Here is an 8,660-nt window from a genome sequence, read left to right on the forward strand (position 1 = left end):
AAAAAAAAACACCCTGTATAACTATAATACTGCATAACTCTTTGCTTTGCCTTTCAAAATGGATGGAAAGTAAACAAGTTAATTATGAATTATGCCTTATTAGAAATCAAAAATAGGTGAAGGTGGAGGGGGGGGGGGGGGGGCGGTAGGCTTCTAGGAGGAGGGGTTATTAAAAAGAAAGGTATTCCTCCCATTTTACATTTCAGACACCTCTACACCCCCTTTCCTCGATTTTTACATTATTTTCATTTTTAGAAAATTGGTCTTAAAGAAGGAGCAAGAAAAGAAATCTGTGACACTTGAATCTAGAATTCAAAGCTTGGAAGATAAACTTGAATCTAAAAATCAAATCTTGGAAGATAAACTTGATTTGATCCTACAAGGGCTTGATCAAATTAACCAGAGTAAAGAAGCTGCAGCTAAATTTAACCAGTAAGCAGCTTGTTCGGGGCAAGATTAAAGCATTACCTGTATAAAGATAAACCAGTATAAAGCGTTTGTGTCTGAAATAACCAGTTTGTACTTAGTTGTATATCAAAAGCAGCTCTTTTTATGCTTAATAATCCAGTAAAAAGCTAGAATTTGACAGTAAACAGTTGACAGCTAAAATTAACTAAAAATCATCTAAATGGCCTTTGTCATGGAGCTCTTTAAAGTGCCTATAAGAATAACGTCATATTGGCCTTTCATTGGTCAATTAAAATGTATACTGACCTGCAATTGGTAATCTAATCTGGGTTTTGAACTATCATTTTTCATTTTTTAAAGGCTCTATAAAGAGCTTCTTTTATAATCAGATAGCGTGTTGGAAGTTAACATAAACATTTTAAACAGCAAAAATAGAACAGTAAATTGTTTATTGGCAGCTAAAATTAATCAGTAAGCAACAAATTAGCTACCAACTAAAATAAAATTATAATATTTATTTTTTGCACAGAAAAGTAAAATTTATATTTTCAAAAAAAAATATAATTTTATGATTATCTCAAAATCTTAATTGCAATAGTCATAATAGTAACTATGTATGTTGTGCAGCTTTTTATAAGTAATATTTAACCATTTATATAATCCTTATAATCGATGTGCATAAAAAAATAACATTTTAAAAGTATTTTTTTATATTTGCTGGTACCATAAAAGCTTTACTTCAATTATTTAGAGTAAGAAGGATATTTCAATTGAAGAAAAACTTTATTGCCTAAAATTTTTTTTTCTTGTTATGATCTTGTTGTACGACCTCACCTTTTTCTTGCAAGACCTGTAGAGTAGCTTCGCTCCTCAGCTCAAATAAAAATGTCGGTTTGTCTGTCTGGCTTGCTAGGGGAGAAGCTATTGCGTAGATAGTTATTGATTATTTTGTATAGCATTCTAACTAATGATGGTTTGATCTTTATTATTCCCTATAAAAGGGATTTTTTTGTTTTCCTGGCCCTACCCATTCCAGGATAGGGCCAGACATGTATATAAACTATTGTAATAAGTTCTTATGTAGTATACCATTTGAGTTTGCCTATTCTTATGCTGCACCCATGTTTTATATTGTATTATTGGAGAAAAAAAATTTAAAAATAAAAATTAAAGATAATATGTTGTTTTACTTTTCAATATCATTGAAAATAGTTAGTAATTTGACAACTCTTCTACATAATTTGTCAAAAAAATCTTTTTTAAATATTCGAAACATAAATGTCCCAGAATAGGTTTTCCAAATATATAAAGCATTTTATATAATTGGTTCATTTTCTATGCGTAATTAAGTTTTTGAAAAACGCATTTCTCTTGAAACACCCTGTACAATAAACATCCAACCCAAGCGTAGCTGATCTATAATTAGTAAGGTGTACGTCCGTCTGTCTACGTTGCTTGTTATTTAAAGAACCCAGAAGCCTATCAACAGGGACACAAAATATTAAAGAAAATTACATTAAGGTAAAATTTTTACATTAAAATGTAACTTAGTAATAAAAACTGCCATAACAAAAATTATTGAAAATTTCTTACCCGCATTTTTAGTAGCGAAGCTACTCTATAATTCACAATGTCCGTCCGTCCGTCTGTCCGTCTGTCCGTCTGTCCGTCTGTCCGTCTGTCCGTCTGTCCGTCTGTCCGTCCGTCCGTCCGTCCGTCCGTAATTAATGAATTGGGGGAAACGTGATTTTCTCGGCTCCTATAAAAGATAGAGAGCTGAAATTTTTTGACAACATTCCCATCATTAAGGAGCACAATAAACTATGAAACATCAATGGCGGTCGGACTGCTTTATAGCAGGTTTTAGGCTATATTTTATATTTTCCAAATTTTCCCCATATCTTTGGTGTTTATGGTCCGATTTTCAAAATTTTTTCAGTTAAAGATATCAAAATTAAATTTCCCGTCATTTGAAGAAAACAGCAATGACGGTCAGACTGCCTTTTTGCAGGTTTTTGGCTATTTTTATATTTTTCACATTTTTCTCCATATCTTTGGTGTTTATGGTCCGATTTTCGAAATTTTTTCAGTTAAAGATATCAAAATTAAATTTCCTGTCGTTTGAAGAAAACAACAATGACAGTCAGACTGCCTTTTTGCAGGTTTTTGGCTATTTTTATATTTTTCACATTTTTACCCATATCTTTGGTGTTTATGGTTCAATTTTCATAAATTTTTCAGTTAAAGATATTAAAATTAAATTTCTGGCGTTTTATGAAAAGAAACAATGGCGGCCAAACTGCCTTTTAGCAGGTTTTTGGTTATTTTTATATGTTGATATATTTCCCCATATCTTTGGCATTTTTGGTCCAATTTTAAAACTTTTTTGCATTAACAGTTTCAAAATATTTTTTCCCATTGTTATGTGCATCTAGTATGTAATTTACTTTAACCATCTTCATCATACAAAATAAAACAAGGTTTCATGTTTATTTTCTCCAATAAATCTATTATTGATTTTAAATCTACTTCTACGTATTCCCATCCACAATTTTTGTGCTTCGCTACTTATGGATGTTGTCATCCTTGTTATTACATTTTAAATGACACAATTTTCTGTAAAGCTTAATATTGGTCAAAGGCAGGCTTAAAGCCATTTTCAAGATTTTTTACCAACCCCAGAAAAAGTTATCAATTTTTTTATTAGTCTAACTTTTTATATCCTCTTACTGCGTTTTTAAAAATTCTACCTATGTAACTAGTAATATAAATAATATGATATGAAAAAAAATTATTTATATATTCCAAAAAATATTATTAAACCATAAAATCAATAATAATTTTCTAAAATTAAATTTGTTTCATTATGTATTGATTGAAATATTATCTTATGATATGTTATCAATGTTTTAAATAACCTTAATTCTAGCCAATAAATTGAAAAAATGTTCATTGTTCTTTTAAAACTTTAGCTGTTCTATAATTAGGGTCCATCTGTTTGCACGTCTGTAACGGATAGGTCTCATCGTTAATTTAGGCATGTCATGCAGAGTTGACCAATTATCTCAAACTTTGCACGATGATTCTTATGACAGTTAGGCACTATTTAGAAATTTTGTGATAATGATTTCTACTTTTCCTATTACTTTAATTAACGCAATTTTGCAACAAATTTATGTACAATGTATTTAGACTTACAAATTAATGTTCTGCTTGTTTAATTCTTAAACTCTACAAGAGTTATTATTTTTTTGTTCTTCCTTTTGATTTTAAAGCTTTGCTTTCATAGTACTTTTTAAGTATGGGTATAACACATAACTGGCGGGCACAGGATGCCAGCAAACCTGGCAGGTTAATCCAGATAAAGAGCAAAACTATTTTTTGACTTAAACAAAGCCTTTTATCTTAAAAAATTACTAAAATATCCTTTAGTATTACATTCTTATGTTAAATACAGGTGTTCAAGTCAATTTCAGGTTTCAGGTATGATCCTGCAGGTCCTGATCCTCCAGGTCTCCAGAAATCTTTAAAAGGCTCCTGTGGCCGCAATTTTTGACTTAGAGACTTCAAATTTCAAACTTAAGCTTTTCTTTTACACAATGTATTAAAATATCATAAAGATCACCCGCTGTTTTCCCGCCGACTGCGGCGGCTGCAAAGTACAGCTGCGGCAGCTGAAATTTTTATTTTGATATTTCAAATATAAATTTTACATAAAAATAAACATTTTTTGCAAAAAAAAATTCTTCTAGTTTTTAAAAAAAGAAAATTACAGCCGTTTGAAATTTTTAAGTAAAAGAGGACCTAAAAACAAAGGTTGTTAAATAAAATGGTGAAGGAAGCGAAAATTGACTTAATTAAGGTCGGAAATTTATTATAACACAGGGGACTTGCACAAAACTCTAGCTCTAATAGGAACTGATTAAGGTGAGGAAAGGGGCCCGACTGTTAAGGGTTAAAGAAGATGAAAATTAGGACAAAAGTACGAACAAAAAAATTCAGCAAAGGTTGAATTAATGTAATTTTTGTCGCGTCCTTTACATTTATTGGTTTTTTTTTCTGGCGCCAACCATAATGTTGATTGATAATAAAATGCCATCTTAGTTGGGATGAAAGAAGTTATTTATGCGTGCGATTGTTGTTGGGAGAAGTGACGAGTGCTATTCTTGGCCTTAGCAGAGCGTCATAACTTAAAATATATATATGATAAATGAGGAAGGAAAGGGCATCTGCCCTCTATTTCAACTTTATGGAAGGGGGTTTAATTTTTTAAGGTTATTTCTATTGGGAGTGTGGTGGTACCCCCCCCCCCCCTAACCAAAAAAAAAAGTTTTACACCTTTTCAGAACCTATATTGGAGAACCTTATCAGTTTAGCAGATCCTTCGGTAAACACAGACTGATATCAATGACGTCTAAGGGGGGGAGGGGTAAAGTGGTGATTATCCCCCCCCCCCCAAATGATTTTTTTTCATTTTACCCCCTTCCCCAAATAAACAAATAAAATTTACCCCAACTATTTAAGAGAGGGTATTTATTGCATCACATAACAAGCAGATTGGGTTCTATAGATGATCACTTGAAATTAAAGGAGAAAATATGTCCAATCAAGATATATAAAAGTAACAGGAAGTCTGCGTGTCTGTCTGTTTGTACCAAAGGTTATTGCAAAACCGATATGGTTCTCCTTTACAGCTTCTGATATGTCCTGGGAAGGTTTTAGGCTATTTCAAGGGAGTGTATTGCAACCCTCTCTACAGAAATCGTATATATAAAAGTAACAGAAAGTCTATGTGTCTGTCTGTTTGTACCAAAGGTTATTGCAAAACCGATATGGTTCTCCCTTAAAGCTTCTGATATGTCCTGGGAAGGTTTTAGCTATTTCAAGGGAGTTTATTGCCACCCTCTCAACAGAAATCGTTCCTAGAAAAAATACCCCCCCCCCTTAAAAAAAACTTCTTAAAACTAAAATCACCCCCCCCCATCTTTTATTTTTTGAGCTTTTGAAATAATGAATATTTTTATTCGGGTTAAAAATGCAGTTTTTATATTTATCAAAAGTTTGAATGTTTCAAGTTCAATTCTTATCAACAAAATCAAATATTTCCGGTAATTTCACACAAATTTCTGGTCGAGCACTGATAACCCCCTCAACACATAAGGAGGGAGGGGAGATTTAAGATTCGCTACAGACAAAAAAGCTTACTACTTTATACAACAGGAATTAAAACTTCACGTAATTAATGTGTCTTTAATAAATATACGATCACCCCTTACTTAAATAAAACTAAACAAAGCAAGGATGACAACATCCATAAAAGCGAAGCTCTAAAACAGAAGGACAAACGAACAATAACAATTAACAAAATATAAATGTATAAAAGTGGAAACAGATTTAATTTTAAGTAAACTTGTTATGGTTGTAAATGGTTATATACAGGATAATGTTTAAGGACATACTTACATTTTTTGGACCTCGTTATAAAGATGCTTCGCTTATAACATTGTGCCTTATTGTCCTCTGAATCAGTTTTAAAAATTAGATATTTCGGATTATTCTACCACAGAAAAATTTGTTGTTTAAAAAGTTAAAAAATCAATATGTTTAAAATGGACGTACGGACTTTCTGATAACGATTAGAATGTTGCTACGCTTTCGAAATCGTACCTAACTAATATAGGTATCACCATGCAAAGTTTGAAATCTATAGAACAATTCTAAAATGTCTAAATTAACGAAAAGAGCTAACCGTTACGTACGGACCAACCCTAATCATAGAAAAGCTTTGCTTTAAATAAACATATGAACTATAATTAGGTATTAATGATATATTATATACATATGTATATTTATTTATATACATAATTTAAATAAATTGAGCATTTTAAAACAATGACAATCAAGTCTATAAGTAGCACAACAAAAATAACTATTTATACTATTTTAAACGTAATTGAATTATATAATAACTAGCGGTTTCGCCCCTGATCAACCAGATTTTTCGTATTTTAGATTTAAAAGAAAAAGGGAGGGGATTTTTTTTTTGGGGGGGGGTGGTTAGTCGACTCCCCTTTTTTAATTTTAGTTTTATTTTATTGGGGGGACTTTTCATCCAAGAAAATAGCTTAAAACCATCCACAGGTATATACCCTGAAGAGTAGAATCCGATCGGTTCAGTGGTTACCAAGATCTTAAGGGACGGACGGACAAACAGACATCGTTCTACTTTGTATTATAGATAGAATGATCAATAGTACGGTTAAATATAATGAATAACTATTAATAAATAAATTCAATTATAGTAAAAGATATTTTTCATTTAATCTCTGTAATAAACCAAACTTAAGAAGAAGATACGAACGTTCTTCTTTTAATTGTAGAGCAGCTATGCTACAAATATATTATAATACAAACATTCTAACTAGTTCTAAGTACATTTTTATACATATAATCTGGAATAGCCTAAAGTATAAAGTGATAGCGCAGCTTAGGTAAATGCGCGAAAAAAATAATTAAAGCTTAAAAGTGTTATGTAATTATTGTTAGATCTTGGCTATATCAGAGATAGATTCTTAAAAAAACTTTTTGGCTCACTGCCTCACTAAAATTTTTTGTGGAAAATCCTCCAAAATCGCATAAAAAATCTACAAAAATTAAATAAAATCATAAAAGGGTTATTATTAACATAAGATTTTGTTTAATTTTTGTAGATTATTAATGCGATTTTGTAGGTTTTTAGCAAGCCTCACTAATTTTTAGTGAGGCAGTGAGCCAAGATGTTTTTTGAGAATCCACCTCAGATTGTTTTTTAACATTCATTAAATATGTTCAAAATAATTTTATAGACAGTTGGCCTCAGATACGAAAATATTAATCAGGGATACAAAGGGATAAGACAATCGGCGTTATATTGATGCACAACCCCAATTATGATATGACATAAGTACCACTTTTCTGTAGATTTATATTATTGAAAGAAAAGTTTTAATACTGCTAGTTTATACATGTCCCCAAAGTTATTTGGCCAACCAATAAGATAATGTCAGGAATCTAAAGGGATAAGACAATGGCCGATAAATTAATGTACATCCCCAATGATGATACATAACATTACCCTTATTAAAGATTAAAATTAATGGTTGCAACGGTCGGACACTCAACTTACTAAACCAACCAATGTACATTTAAGAAAAGTCCGAAAGTTGTTGAGCCAACGAATAATAAAAGGTTCTTATAAAACTTTGGGGACTAATTTTTGAATTTAAAATCTACTAAGAATGGGTTGAAATAAAACTTTATTAAATAATTTATTTTTGAAAAAAAATGTTCTAAATTTTTATTAAAAATCTTCAAATTGCATCGTATGTATAAAATCAAAGCTTTTCTATCAGTACGTAATTTGTTAGAATTGTCCTATGAATTTCCTCCTTGGGGACGTCATTTAATTTATCGGTCATTGTCTTATCCCTTTAGATCCCTATTAATATCTATTTTATTTCAAATATTTACATATATGTATTAGACAATGCATAATTATTATTTACAAAATATAAATATAATTCCAGTATGGCTTCGAAACTGATTAATATCCGGTGGATTAGAACTGGTTCTCAGCCATACTAAGTTATCATGTATAGCAATGTATTTTAGACAATTTTCCACGAATATTGATATAAAAATTATAAAATAAATGGGTTTTGTTGAACTGGGCTTATAACCCATATTGGGGTGGTTTTAATCATATAATTTTTCATTTTAATATCCGCGGAAAGCTGTCTATAACACGATGAGATAAAAGTGCACATTGGGGCAATGTCAGTATTAAACAATGGTTTTGTAAGTGATGACACTATTTTCATAATTGCTAGTTCTACTTTTGTTCCCCCTCCCCCCCACCCTTCTTTTTCCCAAGGGAAATGGGGATACAGGGTTTTTACTTCTAAACATGTAAAAAAAATCAAATGAATTTCTTGACCCAAAAGCCTAATTTTCCTACACAAAAACAACAAAATATGCATTTACATAATTAAATGTTATTTTGCCCCATTGTGCCTCTATGTATCTATCTATGCTGCATATGTATTGGTTGTAGATGATGTAGTTGAGTTCCTGTGCTGTGCTGAACAGTAACCCTTGTAATATGTATATATTTGCCCCACAGTGCAGTGTATATGTATTATGTATGTATTTGCCCCACAGTGTTTCTATGTATCTATCTAATAATAATAATAATGTTTATTTGGTGCTGCCAG

This window comes from Acartia tonsa, chromosome 15 (assembly GCF_053477335.1).
Source record: "Acartia tonsa isolate MP-2025a chromosome 15, ASM5347733v1, whole genome shotgun sequence".
In the NCBI taxonomy this organism is placed as follows: Eukaryota; Metazoa; Arthropoda; class Copepoda; order Calanoida; family Acartiidae; genus Acartia; species Acartia tonsa.